At 39.6% G+C, this 19,998-nt stretch overlaps 1 protein-coding gene across 2 annotated transcripts in view; it reads right to left on the bottom strand.

The window, feature by feature from the left end:
• Rhoh (ras homolog family member H) overlaps positions 1-18,179 on the bottom strand; it is a 39,636-nt gene extending 21,457 nt beyond the window's left edge. The window contains exons 1-2 of one of the 2 annotated variants that reach the window (XM_048784366.1): positions 18,061-18,179; positions 12,575-12,632 (exon numbers count right to left, since the gene is read on the bottom strand). The gene's annotated coding sequence lies outside the window, so the exon portion shown is untranslated. Of the gene's footprint in view, positions 1-12,574; positions 12,633-12,771; positions 12,846-18,060 lie in introns of those variants that run through there. The other variant, XM_015482054.2, reaches the window with a different exon arrangement.
• Between the last annotated feature and the right edge of the window lie 1,819 nt (positions 18,180-19,998).

The following is a 19,998-nucleotide window of genomic DNA, read 5'->3' as shown; positions in this document are numbered from 1 at the left end:
CCCATGCAGTCTTAAACCTCTAGAATGGAGGCAAATGCTCAAGAGACAGAGCTCATCTTGCAGCCGTGAGGAAAGATGAGGGAATGGCAGAAACGGTCTCAAGGAGTCCAGAAACCAAGGCCAAAAATGCAGCCTCTGGACCTCTTGTCCCGTGGAGGAATGAATCCTGGTTGTTTTAAGCTACTGGTATTGAGTCAGGTATTATAAAACTTGTAGTCAAAAAGCATTGCTAACTGATACATGGTGTGTCTCTCAAATAATAGCTGTTCCAAGGTGACATGAATTACTATTAAACCAAAGCATCAATTGATAATACTGCACAAGTGAAACCCGAGATTTGTGTTTAAATGGAAACTCCCTCCTTTGCTAAACGAATCAACTTTTCAAAGAATTTTATAATATTCTAATTAATATTTAGCATTTGACATGAGCAAACTTTTAGATATTTGATATCACTGTGTAGAAAAATGGCCATGAAAAGATACAAGGTAATTTTCCTACTTCATACCGAAATGGATATTTTTTATGATTCATCTAGTAGGTCTTTGAAAGAGTATTTGAAAGACAATTATTCCCAAACTGAATATTTAAGATGCATAAAGAAAATGTGCTTCTTAGAGGATCCCTTTGAGAATCTCTTTATATATTAAAAATTTAGAAATATCTATACTCATCAATGTTTTATGTTTTGCCTATATTCTACAACCAGCTATAAAGCTAATTCTCTCATATTTTAAAAGCATAAACCACACACAAACTTATTTAATAACTCCAACAGCTCTCATTAAAAGTGGTTTCTGGGGTGGGGATGTAGCTCAGTAGTAAAGCACTTGCCTAGCATGTATGGGGCCAAGTACCAAAAAATTAAAATTTCTGTGCTTATCAAGGTTTGAGAACTAAGAAATCTGAAACCCCCTAAATCTAAAGATCCTCTCAATTTTAAAGGATAAAATATAGTTATATTCTGGGTCTTCAAAATATTAGGTTTCCTTCAACATATCAAAACAATTCTCATGTCAGAATCATTTTATTGGTTTCATTCTTAATCTCACACCAAATACTGACTTTCTTTTAATAATGGTCATTAAATTTTCTGGGTTTGTTTTATTTGTGATATGGGGATCAAGCGCACAGCCTTGGCATGCTGGGTAAATACTCTGCCACCGAGATACATGCCCAGCCTTTTTAAATTTTTCTTTTCTTTTAATTTTTATTTTTTTATTTTGAGACAGATTCTTACTAGTTGCCCAGTCTAGTCTCAAAGCTGTGACCCTCCTGCAGCAGCTTCCTGAGTCTCTGGGATTAAAGGCTTGTGCCAACGTGTCTTGAGAATCATTGGTCTCTTTGTATAAAAATAATACATGCTAAACTCAGAAAAGACAGGAAAAAATGAAGAATATTTTAAAGTCATGTGTATCCATATCACGCACTAGACAATAACTTTTAATATATTGGTTTATTTATCTCCATATTCTGAATTCATGAGTAAAAATATGCATATAGGTCTTTTTAGAAATACAAAATATATAATTTCATATTCTAAAATTTTTCAAAAAATATCATAATGAATGTTTAATAGAATAAAAGATTATTTAGCCATATCTTTCTACTGAATATTTTTGGTTCTTTTTAGTTTTCTCTATTATTTTAAAAAATTATATTGAGAAGTTTTGATTTTTTTAATAAATTTCTGATTATTTTCTTAGGAATAATTCTCAGAAGTGGTCAAAGGCTATCAATATTTAAAGATGAATCATTTATAATGCCCAACTTATAATTTTTCTGAGAAGAGGCTTTCTCCTTTTTTTTTTGTTTTTTGTTTTTTGTTTTTTTCCTGTGTATGTATAGTGCTCAGGTTGAACCCAGGGCTTGTGCATGTGAGGCAAGCACTCTACCAACTGAGCCATAGCCCCAACCCTGAGAAGAGGCTTTCTAAAGCCACCTAAAATAATTCCAAATCATAATTCAGGACAGGGCACATGGAGTGGAGAGAAGAAGGGATCATTTGACTCTCTTCCTCAACTGACTGATAATATTATTTATATATTGTACTTGTGCCAATATTTTATACGAAAAGGAAAAATTCCGTAATAATCTAAAGGTTTTAAAACCTTAAAGTCTTAAAGGAGACTAAACTTATTTATTCTGCATTTTGCCCCGGTCATTTGCTGTGTTAATGATACAGTATATAAAAGTCCTTAAGCACTCTCACAATTGGCAAAAAAGACAAAAAATAATTACAAATGGTGAGAAAAATGATAAAATGAACTAAATACCCGTTGAGAAATAAAACCAACCATTATCAATTTATAAAAGAAGGAGCACGAACATGTAAACTCCAAATAGCATGAATGAATGTACAAAAATTGGGAAAGTATGATCATTTCAGTCCACCAAAGAAAGGAACAGTAAATCAGATGGAGCTTTAAGATACTACAACTTCTATAAGATTAACTGGCACAGGTTTAAAAAAAAAAAAAAAACAATAATAAAAAAAAAAACATGAACTTCAGCTGAAAACTCTTTTCCCGCCTCCTGAGTACAGTTGCACAATCTATCTTTAAAACTGAAACCACAGGCATCTAACCCTGTTGGAAGAGAAACTAATTTTTCCTGCCCTATATGTGCGATGGTTCTTTCCTGTATGACATGTCAAATGGGTGGCCCTTGGGGAAATCCAAAACTACTAGTTTGGTTTTTGAGTTTTTGAGACAAGGTTTACATAGGTTTACCCTGCTGCTGCCATGTGAAAATTATCCATGTATTTTCATGCATCTAAAATTTAATAGAAATATTACCACAATCTACATTTTAATTGCTTTCCCTGAGATGTAGAGGATGAAAAGAAAGGTTAGAGACTCAGCAAGATTACCTTCATTGCCCTTTGTTAATTCAAATGATCCTTTTAAGCATTAGTTGTATTTCTATTACATTAAGATACAACGTTCAAGCTTTTTTGTTATAGATTTCATACATCTTAAAGGAAAAACACCGGAATTATGGCACTTTGAATAAATGAAAACTTAAAGACTTACAAATAAAACAACAACAAAAAAAGTGTACTTAAGATAAAAGACAGGGGGCTGGGGCTGTAGCTCAGTGGTAGAGCGCTTGCCTAGCATGCGTGAGGCACTGGGTTTGATCTCCCATACCACATTAAAAAAATAAAATAAAATAAAATGAAGGTATTTTGTCCATCTACAATTTTTAAAAATTAAAAAAAAAAGACAGGTTAGGGTTATGGCTCAGTGGTAGAGCACTTGCCTAGCATGTATGTGGCACTGGGTTCAATCCTCACCACCACATAAAAATAAATAAATTAAATAAAGGTGTAAAAAAAGACACATTTGCTATAATAAACATGCATTATACATATATAATATATTTTTTAATTAAATAAGTGAGATTCAAATTACTAAAAAATTAAATGAGATTCATACCATTAAACTAATATACATTTTGCATATATAATTTATTATGTATATCCACACTATTGTTTTGTTTTGTATTTTTATTATTTTATTTTTGCAGTGCTGGGGATTTAACAGGGTCTTGTTAAGTTGCCAAGACTGGCCTCAAACTTGCCATCCTCCTTCCTCAGCCTCCCATGTAGCTGGGATTATAGGTGTGCATCACTAAAACCAACTACTATTATATTTTTAAAGTTAACATTATTTCAGAAACTTCTTTGACACTTCCAGATAGTGTGTGTACTGGAATATAGTGACAAATATTGTTTTAGCAGATGTAGGAAATTGTACTGCCAATATGTAAGGTTTTTCTGGCCTTTCCCCTCCTATTTCCTGTATATACCTCCAACACCCTCTTCTACTCCTTCATCACAACCAGAGGAAGAGGAAGAGAAAGAGAAAAGCCATCAATATAAGTCTGAACAAGTTACTACCTGAAGATATTGGAGCTTAAGGAAAATCAGGTTTTATCAAGAGAAAGTGTGCCAAAGGAGAGTTGTAGACCTCTTCCAGGTTTTTGCAGCTGATAGCAGTAGCTTCACATCACTTAAATTTGAATCTAAATATATGGCTTTCTTTTTTCTTACTAGAAGGAATAATCACAAGCATCCTTATACTTGGTTGGGATCATTTTCAGCTCAACTAGAACAAACATCAGTAGAAATTTTTGTGGCAACTGAGAAAAAAGTATAAGAAAGGAAAGAAAAGGTTCATGGTGAGGGATGTGTATTTGGAATTTCTGCAAAAGGTGGGAGCTGGACCAGGAATTGGGGGACACAGAGGAAAAGTAGGAATCCCACCTGAAAGAAGTAAAAGCATCAAGGTGAGAATGTTCCAGTCAGTTGCTTGCATCAGCAACTAGGATGCTGGGCATCATGACAAAGCAGGGGAAGCCACCTCTAGGAGGTAACAGGGGTACAAGTTTGCAGCTGACCTTTAATGGACACAGAAAACAGATGCTCCTTGACTTAGAAAAGATTATATCCCATAAACCTATTCCAAATTGAAAATTCATTTAAAACACTTAACCTACTGAACATCACAGCTTAGCCTACCCTACCTCAAAAGGTGCTCAGAACACTTGCATTAACATAGAGTTGGAGGAAATTATCTAATACAAAGCCTATTTTTAACAAAGTATTGAATACCTCATGTAATTTATTGAATACTGCACTGAAAGAAACAAAGGGCTGTATAGACACTATCATGAAGTCAAAAACGATAAGTCAAACCATCATAAATTAAGGAACATTCGTATGTGTTTGCTGCTGTTATTGTTTTGTTTCATTTTTGCTTTGGGTTTTGGATTTTTTGTTTTTTTATTAGCCATGCTGGGGATCAAACCCAGGATTTGTACACACTAGGCAAATTACACCCCCCACTCCTTTATTTGTCTTTTGAGGGCTGTAACTAGGGGTTATATGATGCCATATGATTTGAATATTAAAGTTGGCAAGAAACCTAACAATGGTTGTGCAATAATTTAAGTGGTTATAAAAAAATGAAGTATATTTACTAAATGAGTATATGTTATAAATTTTCATTTTCTACCCCAAAGACAGATGTACGATTATCATTTATCCCTCATAGATAATCCAGACTTGTATTTCATAAATGGTTGGCCAATTTCATAGACTTTATCTTGGAGGACTAGAGATGGGTGCGTTGCCCTCCCCACCCTGGGTCAACCCCCTCTGTAACCATGACATAATAACATAGTTTTCATCTCATCACCTTCAGCAGAATTGGCTTACTGAAACAAAGGGTTTGGAGTAAGTCTCCATACCCTGCCTGATATCACAGGCCAAGTGGATGTGAGATTACCAAAGGCATGAGCTTTCACCCCAAACATACAATTCCCCAAATGGCAAGTCAGTTCCCCACTAACAGAAGATGGCCAACTGGGTTTCAGTGGTCAAAAGTCCACACTGCAAAAAGAGTATCTCCAAAGTTATCAGGGCCCCACCAGATGTTCAGCTTCAGACAGGAAAAGCTACAACTTAGAAGTAAGCACATTATATACCAGTTAGTGGCTTCACTCGGAAAGCAGCCTGGCTAGGTGTCCAGGAAGCTATCAGTTGGTCCCTCACCACTCACTGCACTCTGGGGTTGGCCAGCCTCGTATTTACAGCCTGCCTGCATCTCTTGTGCTGTCCAAGATCACATATGACAGTAAGTAGGATCCTAACGCTAGACTTGAGAAACTGCTTCCCAAATGAGAGCTGATCTTGGCTTCCCATAAAAGAATTCAGGGCTTAGAATGGAGGGCTTAGAACACTAATCCTATATTCTCTGAAAGGAACCAACTTGAGCCCCCTGTACTACTTGATTTAAGAATCCAATGCTCGAAAACTATACGCATATCCGCCATCTTGTCCTCCTTTCAGCCATTAACTGGAGAGGCAGCATTTATGCCTTAATCTGACATTGCGTACCCAGAGGTTTGATTTTCTCAGCTTCTGTAAGGCTCCCTCCCCTGCACTAATAACTTCTGAGGCAGCAATTATTAATGTGAAGGCTCTGGATCACTGGGAGTCCAGAGATGGGCTTCAGCAGGTTCCTAAATCCCCTGAAACCCTATGGCAAATGTGTATACCTACCTGAATTTTTGCTTTTTCTCAAAGGTCTTTGGTTCTCATCAAAGCTCAAAGGAATTTGTGACCAAACGAGTGATTAAGAAACAACTCTCTACAATGAAAAACCCAGTTACATAGGGACCAAGGTGGCTGTCAGGTGCTTGTGAAGGAGGGCTCCAGAGGTCAGACCCTCACACATCCAATAGGCCCTGAAATGGGCCTCCAACTTTGTGAAGATGGGCTCTTGATTTACCACAGAGATTAGAAGCTTGATAATGTGGAGCACAAATAAAGTAAAAGAATAATTTTCAGTGTAAGAAGAACAGAAAACATTAAAGGCTATTTGTGAGTTATGACAATCACTAAAGTTCCCAAGTAGGTGATCTTAGTATCACGACCTCTGCTACGGCCACTCGGATATTCTGAGCCTCCACAGAACAGCCTCACCTGCAAAACCCACAAACACACAGAGTCACGCACACGTGTGCACACAGATACATTCCCCGGACCAAACCAGACTATTTCCTTCAGTCTGTTAGTGTTTTCTCAAAGCCTGACCTGCAGACCATTCACATCCAAAGACTTGCTAAAAATGCACATTCCTGCCAGCTCCCACACCAACTGTATCAGAATGCTTAGAGGTAGCCCCTCAGATACTGCATTCTTTAACACCTTCCTCACCCATCCAAGTGATTCTTTTTTTTTCTTTTTAATATTTTTTTAGTTATTGTTGGACCCTTATTTTATGATTTATATGTGGTGCTGAGAATCAAACCTAATGCCCTTACATGCCACGCAAGCATTCTACCATTGAGCCAACCCCAACTCCAGGTGATTCTTGAGCCTATTAAAATTTGAGAACCCATGATTTAGAAGAATTGTATGCTTTCTGGTCTGAGTCCTCTTTTTATTTTTATTTTTTCCCCTGATTAATAGGGAGCTATTCACATACATCTTGTTTACTTCTGAGATCAGCATCTCTTTGTCCCTTACTGAGAAATGTTCTCTTCTTGCTCCCTCTGGCCTTTGAGGGTAGCTTTTCTCTGGGCTATTTCTCAGAGAGCTGTGTCCAGAAAACCCCTGGCCCTAGTGTATGTGTGAGGACACTGGTCTCTATTCCTGCCGTCTACTTTTGCAAGTCCTCAAGGCCCAGGCACTTCCTCTCCTTTCTCAGCTGCTCTATGGAACCCCCTTAGCATCTTCCACTCTGGGCTGCTTGGACTGAAACTCCCTTTAAAATACCCTGCCCAGCCGTGCCCTGTGGTGCACACCTGTAATCCCAGTGTCTCAGGTGGCTGAGGCAGGGGGATCTCAAGTTCAAAGCCAGCCTCAGCAACTTAGCAAGATCCTGAGCAACTCAGCGAGACCCCGTCTCTCAATAAAATATAAAAGGGGCTGGGGATGTGGCTCAGTGGTTAAGCACCCCTGGGTTCAATCCCTGGTACAAAAAAAAAAAAAAAAAAATCCTGCCCAGGGATTAATAGCAAACATCTTCATCTTGTCTACAAAACCCTCTTAAATATTCAAACTACTCAAGGCCACTTCTTTACAGATCTTCTCCAAAATTTTTAAATGCACATACACCACTACTACAGTAAATGAAGTAAAAAGCAAATTCAGCAATTTCACCATTCTAACACAGAATGTTTTCATTTTTTTAATTAAATGGCTCATATTTAATTTTCATCATCATAAAATTAGATGTAAGTAAAAATATTAATCCTGCTTTTCTAACTTAACATTTCATCAAACATATTTTCATAACTAATTTTAACTAGGACTTTTAATGACTACAAAATATTCCATGGAGCTAAAGCTGCCAAAACCCCTGTTGCTTAGTGTTTAGCAGATTTCACTGTTATAAATGATAATACAGTGCATGTGTTCCTGCATGGTGTTTCTTCCTTCTTTGAATTGTTTGTTTGGAATAAATTTCCAGGGATGGAATGAATGGATAAAGCATATGAACATCTTGACATGTACTGTCAAATTGCCATATTTGCATTTTCCACAGTTCCTTGGTGGTATGCTGCAAAATATTTTAAAGCAGGGTCTTGGGTGGCGGGGGAAGGTGGAGAGCCTGATTTATTGTGTTTTCTGATTTCTGTGGCATAAATACTTCTATTTCAGCCAATTTGTAGTTTACAACATGATCTCACTGAATGAAGAAGGAAGAGAGATAATCAAGCACACTATCATAAAGTATTTTGACTACACGGAGAAATAGAAGTAAACACTGGCTTGCAAAATGTACAAAAATATTACAATCATTTCTTCCAAGCAAGTGCAGGCTGGGTTCTGGAATACCACTGTCTTCTGTCACTTGATATTTTGCAATAGCATTTTTTTTTCCACTGAAACTACTGAAAATTCATCTTATTCCCAAATGATGACCATGCTTTTAGGGATATTATACAAATAATGAATAATAATGATGCAGGAAAAAAAAGAGGTGGGAAGTCTATCTCATATCTTGGTCAATTACGTGTCTACCCATCCCCCATGCATTTATTTTACAGTGCTTTATCCCCATGAGGTCATGCATACAAACTACTCAGTCATTTATTTATTTTAACAGTAAGCCAAATAGGTTATGTGGCCAATATGATGAGAATCATCCTGCATATTACTTCACCGCCTTGGTTCCTTGGCTTTCTTTTCTATGAAATGGGGAAGAGGTCACTGCTGACATCCGTTTTACGAGAAACTAAGTGCACAGATAAGACTGTTCCAATTTAAGCTCCAAGAAGTCATTGAACATTCAGCAATTCTCTGGAAATTTCTTCCAAAAGCAATTCATTTGTATTCTATTTTGTCAGAGAAGTGATTTGGCACTTTCTCCCTTAAAAGCCAACTTCTTTCTCTGAGATCAGAATAACAACATATAGCCTGTGCATGTTTTTAAAGAAGTGGCGCTCTATGTTTACATATTAAAATGTAAATATGATTAAGCTAAGTATGTTCACACTCTTGACCAAGTCATCCCACTCCCATGAACTCATTCCAAGGAATAAATTCAAATAAAAGAAAATGCTTTCTGTGTGAAGATATCCATCACACGAGAGAGAAGATAGTTTGGCTCATTTGAGCACTTACTCAATGTACCATCTCAGTGTGTATGGCCCTGGTGGGAAGGTTCTGGATTAATGACTCCCAAACCCCCATCCATAAAATCACTGCTTCCAAGTCAAATTAGAGCTTGGTTTATGGGGTTTTGGGGTTTTGTTTTGTTTTTTGGTATTGGAGATTGAACCCAGGGGTGCTTTACTACTGAACTATATCCTTAGTCCTATTTTTTTTTTTTTTTTTTTTGAGGCAGGGCCTCACTAAATTGCTGAGGGTCTCACTAAGTTGCTGAGACTGGCCTCAAATTTGCAATCCTGCCTCAAGCCTCCCAAATTGCTGGGATTACAGGTGTGCACCACTGCTCCTGAGAATTTCTAATTCTTAAAAGCTTTTCCTGTGGTTTTGATGTCCAGTCAGCCTTAGGAACAACTATTCCAGCCTAGAATCAGACAAATCTCTGAGAATAGCTGGACAATATTTTATGCAAGTCATTAAGAAGTTGCTCAGGGCATTCACACAGCTGCTGGAATCAAATGACTGAACCATGAAAGGGCTGTGTGCTTCTGAACCCCGCCTTTCCCTCTGTTCACCCCTTCCTTCTCTGACACCCTGCTTCTCTCATTGCCCACCCCTCCCCCCCTACTGTCATACTGTCTTCCAGCCTCCACGGGGCACCCCATCCTGACTCCTGACCATCCCTTTCCACACATGAAGGCCCAGATTTCCTCCCTATGTTCTCACTAGAAAGAAAACAATATTACTCTTTGACTAAAGTAATCTACACACATATTTGAGAATCTCTTGCATAATTAACATACCAGCTATACTTGCATTTTTAGGGGCTTTCTAATCCAAGAAAATCTCTAATCTAGGGAGTAGAAGGGGAAACAGGATCTTTTTCATCCTGTCTGGCCTTCACCCAGACCCAAGCATCTAGAGCCCAAATAAGTACTTTCAACACTTGCTCTCAAAATGGTCCCAAGTCCTGAAATTGAAATATTGTAAAAATTAAAAATTAATCTAATCTGGCCAAGGAAGAAATGTCTCTCACTCTGCCTCTGACTCCGAGCACCTCGATAATTCCACCCAAAGCATTCAGAGAGCAACATCAACCACAGATGCCCACAAATGAGGCAGTGCATAGTCAGAGGAGCCTGAGAAAGTGATAGAGAAAGACTTGAAAAATCAGTCTCTAATCTGATTTTCTTTTTTTCATGTATCTTTATAAAACACCCAACTCCTGTGTCTAGTTTGTACTTGGTGCCTAAAAAAAATGTCAATTCTCAGTCTCTGCCACCAATTTCCTTTGAAAGGAATATTGGTATTTAAAAAGCTAGTCGGCAGGTAGCTTTCTCCCAAGATGGGTCATATTGTTGTCATTTGTCCATATCCAAGTTTTTATAAGAATCATAACAGCTACATCTTTGAGTGTGTATTTAATGTTGGGTACTAGATTCAGTGATACACACATATATACATATACACATTATATTATATATAACACCATTTTATTATATATATGATATATGTATATAATAATCATTTTATGACCACAACAACCCTCTGAGGTAGGTATCTTCAGTTATTATTACCATTAGAGCCATTTTACAGATTTTTTAAAAATAGGAACATCAAAGAATTTAAGTAATTTGTCTGAGGTTCCTATAGACCAAAAATGATAGAACCAAGATTTAGCACAAGCCAATATGGCTCCAGTGTCAGGGTTCTTATTCACCATACTATAAGTTTTTTATTATATGGATTCAGATATTTCATGGTCCAAGAATCATGATATACTTACTCCCTAAAGGAACAGCAGAGTATCCATAACATCTCATTCCAATATGTAAGGGAACACATAGTTCACGGAACTTTTGGACTGGTGTTTTATTATTTTTATTATTTTAATTTTTAGTTGTAGATGGATACAATACCTTTGTTTATTTATTTATTTTTATGTGGCACTAAGGATCGAACCGAGTGCCTCACACGTGCTAGGCAAGTGCTCTACCACTGAGCCCAGCCCCAACCCAGGACTGGTCTTTGAGAGCCAGAGACAAGCCTATCCATCCACCAGTCGCTCTCCCATGAAGAAGGCCACTTCAATTACCAGAGCCCTGAAGGACCTCCTGAGAATGTTGAAACGGGAGATGGAGGTCACCCCAATCCACACAATCCCTTCTCTGCATAAATGACGTTCTAAGGGGAAGACGGTAGGGGACAAATGGAGGACCACAGACAGATGCAGGGACAAGAAAGCAAACCTAAGGATGGCGAGAAGATCACCGAATTCCACTCAAGTGGAATTCCGTTAGAGCAGAGAGAACTGATAGGCGGAACCTTGCGCCATAAGAAGACTCCTTCCAATGGAGTCTGTGCTCCTTAGTTTCCCCTTAAGGTCCCTCCGGAGCTTTCTAATCCTATTTTCTGTAATGTGCAAAACAAACTTTCTTGTCTTCTTGGGCCGTCTCTTCAACTGGGGTCATCTCCAAGTCAGTCTCACACTTGTGCAAAGACCCATGCCGTCCTCCCTGTCTAAAATAACCTTCCCCTTCTCCATCTGCTCCAACTTCACATCCTTCCCAAGCCCTTACCTTCCCAACTCCTCCAGTTTACTCCCAGAGCCCCTCCTTGGAACTCCTGTAACTGTGACAGCCCATGCCACCCCCTTTGTCACTTAAGCCCCACCTTGCACTGCTTCCTGGGTTTTATGTCTCATTGCAACTACTAGACTATGGGGTCCTTCAAAGGAAATATTTCTTTATATTTCTCTCATCTCCTCCGAAGCACCAGCATAGAACCCATAAGTGAACGTTGGTTACTGGTTGCTTGTTTGAATTCTTCACTGGCAGCTGTGACTTAATAACGCAACTAAAACTGGTGATTTCCCAGACTTTCTTATTTACAACCCAGGCAACTAATTGGTACTTCACAACTTGTCTCCAAATGAAACCATCTCAAAAGCCAATTTTAACTTCAAAACATAGACATTATATACCACTTTTAGAAAGTCGATAGTAGCGTTGTCAATAGGGGAAACAAACCAGCTAAAAACACTGGATCCAAATCTACATCATTTTGATTTTGGTTCTGTTTCCAAGTTAGAAAAATTTTAAATTGATATTATACTCATTAGAGGATCTTTAGATTTACTTCATCACACACGGGGTGATATTCAAACCACCTAGCTCGTTGAGCTCAGTCCTAGTCAATTACAAACAGTGCATTTTCTAGGAGAACATCTGGAAAACCAAAAAGCGGCGTATTATCACGTTTAATGTTTTCAAAAAATGAGATGCATTTTGTTAGGACTTTGGAGGGGAGAGGAGAGCAGAACCACTCTCCCTCCTTCTATCAAGTGAAACAAGGGAACCACGATGCTCAGCCTAAACTAAAGCTAAATAGAATGAGAAAGATTCCCGTAGACGCTGAAGAAATATTTTTAAAGAAACAAACCCTTACCTGTCGAAGAAGACGCCAAGATGACTGACTCCGGAAATCAAATTTACTGGGCACAGGTCTGTCAAAACAAAAGCAAGCGAAGCCTCATCAGCCTGGTGATTTACTTCGAGGATTGGTGTTTCTCTCCTCCCCAAGATTACGACTGCTTCATGTTGGAAGAACTTAAAACATGAAGTTGGGCTGATAGAGAATCCAACCCGAGCTGGTCGGGCTCAGCGCGCAGAGGTGACTGAGGGAGCAGGGACAATCTGAATGTGACAAAAGCGATTAGCAAGTTCCTGTGCTCAAGTCAATTTCCTGTGGCCCGCTTCTCCGCAGAGGGGGTTTCGTTTGTGTGGGTTTGGGGGTGTACACGTGCACTTTTCTCCATGAGACGGTGAAACCTCCCAGCCAAGAGGCAGAGGGAGGCCCCTACTGCACAGCTGGGTCTGTGTTTCATTGATCCCTCCCTGGACCACCTCTCCCCCCATGCCTCTATTTTCCTTCAAAGAATCAATCACCACATGCAACTGGAGAAAGGAGGCGTGAGAAACCAAGATGATTCCTTAAGGAAGTGAAATAAAGTGCACACACACACACACACACAAATCCCCCACATGGACTGGTCTTGGTTAATTTAAACTTAGGGAAAAACACCTTAGAGCTTACACACGGTCAGCTTGATAGTATGAAGACAGGAGGTGAGCTATCTGCTTTGCTTTAGTAACTACCAAATAATAATTTGGAAAGAACAGACACAGCCATAGCAAAAGCTCCTGTGGCCCCATGCAGTGGCCCTGCTTGGGTGGCCCTGCACCTGTGAAGGGAGGTACTGGACTCTGAGTTGTTTTCAGAATCCTCCGAGTTTCGTTATTTGCCTAAAAACATATGTTTGCTTTTCTTGTCTCTCTCTGCAATCCAGGTGTGGAGGCCATCTGTAATTATTCAGATTATGGCTGAATTACCTAAACCAACTTTTTAACTTGCATGATGTGGTCACAACCCAAAACATACCCCAAATCCCCAAATAACTGTCAATCTTATTGCTGAGGGTGATACCTTGGTTGAAAACTACCTGCCATAAGAATAAAGTCCATTCAAGTATGCAAGGATTTATGCAGTCCCTGTGTCTGTCACGAGACAGTATATAGTGACAGGAAGGGCCTAGGGACACAGGCAGATTCAGAACCCTGTAACGGGCCTGATACCATGTACAGAAAAAAGACCAGGACAGATAAACTTCCGGCCTCCCAGCACCTAAATCCTGGGGAAGAATGGGGGACACAAACAAATAGTCAAACACAGGTAACAAAAACAAATTATGGTGACCATTACAAAGGAATCAGAAAACGTGCTGCACAGATGGCAAGAACATAATAACTATATTCTAGAGGTGGTCAAAGATGGCGTCTTTGAGCAGCTGACATTTAAGCTGAGACTCAAAATTGTGTTTCTCACCCTGGCTGAAAATTAGAATCGTCTGAGAAGATTTTCAGAAAATATCAATGCCTGGGCCCCACCCACAAAGACTGTAATTGAATTGAGCTGCCAAAGGACATGGACAGCAATTTTGTTTTAAACTCCCCAGTTATTCTGGTTAGAGCACAGGCCACTGTGCTCTAATGAATGAGAAGCAGATAGCTTGGGAGAGGAGAAGAACAATTTAAGCAGAGATAAATAGTACGTGCAGAGGCCCTGAAGTAGGAAAGAGCTTGGAATGTTCGAGGACGTGAAAGAAGAATAATGTGCCTGGGGTAGAGATGAAGGAAATAATTGGTTCAAAGATGAACTTTCTTGTAGATGGACACACAGTTATCAAACTCACAAGAGCCTCTTACAGGAACTCAAGTATCAGCTTATTAAAATGCAGCAGGAACTCAAACTGCCATCTAAGACCTGGGAGCCTTCTGATGGGCACATTATCTCCTTCCAGAACACTCTCAGTGGACTGTCAGATTACCATTGTGATGTTAGTACAGGAGCAGAGCATACGACTTGTTGGACATTTTCTTTGCCTCTGGCTTTATCAGAGGATTTAGGGCAGATGATAAAGATACAGCACCTTAGTCAGTACAGCAAGTTAAAAACAAAAAAGAATCTAAAAACAAAGCCAGAGAAATGAAGACAAAAATCAAGCTAAAACGAGAGGTGAGGCTAATACAAAAAATGTCTGCTATGTAGTTCTAAGCTTTTCGGAAACCAAGCAGGAAACAAACCGCATAGAAAATTCAGTGCTCACTGGACAGAAACAAACTTGTCACCAGGGTACTAGAGTCTTCCTAGCTCTCCAGTGCTGACACGAAAGAGAAGCATTGTCACTGCGGTCCCATGGAGAGGACACCATGGTCAGCAACAAGATTTGTGAAGTGGTTCCTTATTTTTTTTTTCCTCAATGTTAAACTGATTTCCTCTCACCAAAAAGCTTACTGAAAGCAAATCTAGAAAGGGCCTAGGGCAAAGTGTGGCGGGGTGTTAATATAGTGTGTGCCGCACCACAATGGGGCTCCTTCATTCCAGTTCAACCCAGAGATGACGGTTGACTTCAGATGTGTGTCAGAAAATTCAGCATAAAATGTTTCTCACTCAAGCTTCTAAAAGACCCCAAAGTAGGTCATAGCAGAGCAAAGTGGCCCACGCGAATAATCCCAGCAATTTGGGGGTCTGAGGCAGGAGGATCATAAGTTTGAGGCCAGCCTGAGCAATTTAGCAAGACCCTGTCTCAAAATTTTACAAAATTTAAAAATTAAAAAAAAAAAAAAGAATTTTAAAAGGCTGAGGATGTAGCTCAGTGGTGGAGCACTCCTGGGTCCAATCGCCAACAAGGGGGTGGGGGGATGTCATACTTCTAGCAAGAGATCCAGTGTTTTTTTTGTTTTTTTTTTTTTCTTTTTTCTTCTTTTCAGGGTCCCAGGTGGATACTGCCTTCCTTTGGAAAAGCATAGGAATTGAACCAGGGCAGCTGCCTACATGGACTCTGCCCCTGCACATTTTCTGCACAAAAGGGTGGACATACTCTGGGGTCAGGATGTCCACAGGCCCGGGTACTCCCACCCCATCCTGGAAGGACATTGCCACCTTCACTGCAAGACTCCTCTCCCTGCCCCGCTCCCTGGCTGACCACCCTCCTCGGCTGAAGGACCCGCTCTTGCTCTGGGTGTGGAAGTGTGGGTTTCCGACGGTCTCAGACGGCCAGGCTTCGTGCTTCCTCCTGCTCCTGGCTGTGAGAAAGTTTTCCCAGCCGTCTCTCACGTTCTTCTAATCTTCACGTATAGTTGAATCTCAGAGGGGGCTTCTTAGGAGGAGGGGAAGAAACAACTACGCCTCTTCCTTTCCTGAAAATGCCTTTTTTTTTCTAGTGTGCTTGTGTGTTCTCACTCTTTCTCCTTTTTATCCCTCCTTTCCTCTCTCACATTTTTTTTTTCTTTATAAATTGAACTCAAGGCCTTGCACAGCTAGGTAAGTGCTCTGTCACTGGGAGCCCCCTCTCAGTCTCTTAACAGGGTTTAAAAGGGGTAGCGACAGAGGAAAGAAGCAAAGGACTTAAAATACATTCACGCACTAACACAACTTCTCAGTGTGTCCCTTCTGATACTCTGTAGTCCAGCCTTGGGACAGAGATGGGGGGAATCTCAGGACTTCAGAGTGGCAGAGAGGAAGGAATTTATGGGTATAACATATGTAGTGGGAATCAGACCCTCCTTAAGAACCATAATCCACCCATCAATCAGCCCTGCAAAGTGCCCTCAGAGGCCCTGGAGGCTGGAGGCCCAGCTTTTCCCACTCAGGTAGCCCAGGCATGAATATTCCCTGAAAAACCACTTACTGATGAACAGACTGATTCTCCCATCTGATCCTCCCAACTGTCCTATGTGGTAAACATTTTAAAACCTATTTTAACCGCTGAGGAAAGAGAGAACTCAGCTGGGTAAATGATTTGCATGAAATTGTAAGACCTGTGAAAAACAGAAGCAAGGTTCCCCCCTCCATCTGTCCTGACTTTTCACCCCACTGCCTCCAGGGGAAGGGAACAGGGCCACTGTGGGGAAGCACAGGCTGTCAGAGGCCCCAGGCCAATGGTGTGTCTTTTCTGAAGAGCCCTTCTCTGAGATTCCCACAAACGCAATCAACAGGACAAGGTTAAAAGGCAAAGGCTTTCTCAAAACACATTCTTTTGAAATGCTAAATGATATGGCCAAAGAAGAGCTCAATTTTCCTCTCAGGACCTCTATTATGGAAGATTTTTAAACAATCTGCTGACTTATGAACCCTGAACTCATGCAGAAGTGGTGAGTTGGAAAGGTTCTCTGCCACTTAGGCCAGAGAGAACTCTTAATGACAATTGTAAATTTGTAATGAAGGATTAATCTTTGTAATCCCGAGACAAGACTTGTTCACTACATTGTTTCTACCCTGGGTTTGTACAATACTTTTCCTCTTCTTCTCACTTTTATCATATTAACCAAAATGATTTAGATTTAGGGCAGCTTTGAATGTTTACAGAGGCCTTCATTTGTAATATGCCACCTAATAAAACATTTTCAGTGGTTTCAGAAGATGGGAAATATGTACTAAAATCTGGTCTGAATGCTTTGAGTTTCATACTCAGATCATTAAAACATATTGCAATTATTCTTACCCAGCTCCCCTCTAAATGATAAAAGACTATTAAAACACCAATGCCTTCTGATTGAGAGATTTCATGATGGGGATTATAAAATGTTAACTCTTCTTAAGAGAAATATCTTAATTCTGATGTGTCACTTTCAGTGTAAAGTGACATTCATACAAAGTTCACTTTAAAATTCTAAATATTGAAATATCTTAGAAAGGCCACAGACTAAACATATCATGACTGACTTCCTCCTTGTGCCTCTAATTCATTATAAACAACAGGCTCCCTAACCAGATAACAATATCATTTCAAACATCTCCTAGTTTCCCTCTTAGAGCCAGAACCATAAAAACATCATTCACTCCACCCCACCCCACCCCACCCCACCTGCCGCTTTTCTCATTGTCTATTTAGTTTTTAGTGTAGCTCGGCATATTACTTTTTGTTCCTGTGAATATTAGGTTCTCAGGATGCTGAGGTGCCATTGTCATCCTGGTTTCTTTGCCTTGTAGAACCATGTTTACTGAGCAAACCTTCACATCCTGGTTCTTTTTATTGCAGAACTACAATTCATAACAATGCAGACAGAGTCTTATTGCAGAAGGTGATAGCACCCGAAGTCATAATTCAAGACTGGACTCTATAGTTAGGGTTCAACATCTTCTTAAAGACCTCAGACAGAGCTGATGTAGTCAAGTGACCGTTACCCTTCAAAGCAGACCCTTGGCGGCTGATGTGCTTTTCCAACATTGCAGACATTCGTTAAAGCACTTTTAGAAGCTCTTGACAAAGTCCTTCAGAGACCGTTTAATAAACTACAAGACAAAATCAGTATCACTGCACCCTATTCCCGGCTTACTTATGACTCAAAATATTATCCAGCTTGTTCACCCACCTTATTCACGGGATGTAGCTCCAAAGGGCTGTCTCCTAAATCAAATGCACTCTACAAAGACATAGATTGGCCAGCATTGATTTTTTTTTTCTTTTTTCTTTTAAGAAGGTGAGGCAGCCTCTGAGAACAAAAGCAGAAGAGTTTGAATTGGGTCAAGTGCACTAGCTCCTGGGTCACTACTGTGAAGCACTCAACTTTCACACCGATGCTGACAGTCTGGTTTGTTTAAAAAAGAAGAGAATGAGGAAAGCCATTGCAGCTTCTTCTCACAGTTACGGTTTGCTCGTTGTCTTGATATGGATCTTCAGTCTGGGTACAGACATCACAGGGTAACTGCAACCCAGCACATCTGCTCAGAGCAGGCGTTGCAAACATTTCAGTTTTAAGGCCCATGGGCGCTAACTTGACATCTTTTCAAATTAACAGGTCTCTTGCACAGTTCTGGAGGGAGCAGGTTGAAGCTTACATACAAACGCAAGCTGAACCCTTGGAGAAAGTAGAAGTCTGGATTCAGACAAAGCAAGATTCAAATCCCTGCTCTACTTATTCCTAAGAATGAGGCCCTGCTCAAGCGGTAGCGCACTCGCCTGGCATGCTTGCGGCCCGGGTTCCATCCTCAGCACCACATACAAACAAAGATGCTGTGTCCGCCGAAAAAAAAAGAAAACTAAAAATAAATATTAAAACACACTCTCTCTTAAAAAAAAAAAAAAAAGAATGAGGCCCTGATCTTCCTATCTGCAAAATAGGTATAATAATATCTATCTTGGAAGAGTTTTATGAGGAAAAAAAGAAAAGAACAAAAGGCTCTATAGTTACCTCAGATGTAGTAGACATTTCATGTATTTATTGTCACTGATGTTTTAGCTTTTGACTTCTGGAATTTTTCTCCTCTATCTCTTTCCCTTCTTTAAATAACAACAGTTGAACTGGAAGATTTGAGAAGCTTTTTCCAGTTTCTAAATTCTGGGGAAACAAAGTTTAAACACCATGCACTGGATTCTAATGTTATATGCTGTCTCAATGGGTTAAAAGGATCCAGAATTTTTTAAGTCAAATTGTTTTGTTTTGTTTTTTTTAAACATTTCTCTCCCATCTTATAAATGCTTTATTTATTTTCTTCTTTTCCTTTACCGTGTATATGTTTTATAATTTGATGACATTGTACTTATCAATTCTTGGTTTTATTTCTTAAGCTTTAGGAGTCTTATTAAGGAAGTTGATGTCATTGCTGATATGTTGAAGTCTTTTTTTTTTTAAGAGAGAGAGAGAGAGAGAATTTCTTCAATATTTATTTTTTAGTTTTCGGCGGACACAACATCTTTGTATGTGGTGCTGAGGATCGAACCCAGGCTGCACGCATGCCAGGCGAGCGCGCTACCGCTTGAGCCACCTCCCCAGCCCTTAAGTCAAATTGTTAATGACACTATTTCTTATGCATAATCTGAGCACCACATAAACTTCAGAAATGCCTCCTGAGCTCATCTACTACCACACTATAAATACCTTAAGATAACTGAGAATTTATCCTTTCTTTTCATTTTGCAAATATTAAACAGTTACAATACTATTTACTAAGCATTGTGGTAGGTACTAAAAGATAGCAGGCAAAACAAGAACAAGAAGAGTCTACTTTTATTAGTTTGCACTTACCAGGAGGATAAGAAACATGCGCAATTTAGTAATGCATTGTGTTCCAATGTGCTCAAGGAAAATAAAGCAGAGAAGGGAGATAGGAAGCTTGAAGATGTACATGTTTAAATAGGGTGGTCATGCTGGGCATGCTGGTGCACACCTGTAATCCCAGCAGTTCTGGAGGCTGAGGCAGGAGGATCGGGAGTTCAAAGCCAGCCTCAGCAAATTAATGAGGTCTTAAGCAACTCAGCAAGACCCTGTCTCTAAATAAAATATTAAAAAGGGATGAGGGTGTGGCTCAGT

Source organism: Marmota marmota, unplaced genomic scaffold, assembly GCF_001458135.2.
Source record: "Marmota marmota marmota unplaced genomic scaffold, marMar, whole genome shotgun sequence".
NCBI lineage: Eukaryota > Metazoa > Chordata > Mammalia > Rodentia > Sciuridae > Marmota > Marmota marmota.
Note: the sequence above shows the minus strand (reverse complement) of the source record. Positions and strands in the feature narration are given on the sequence as shown.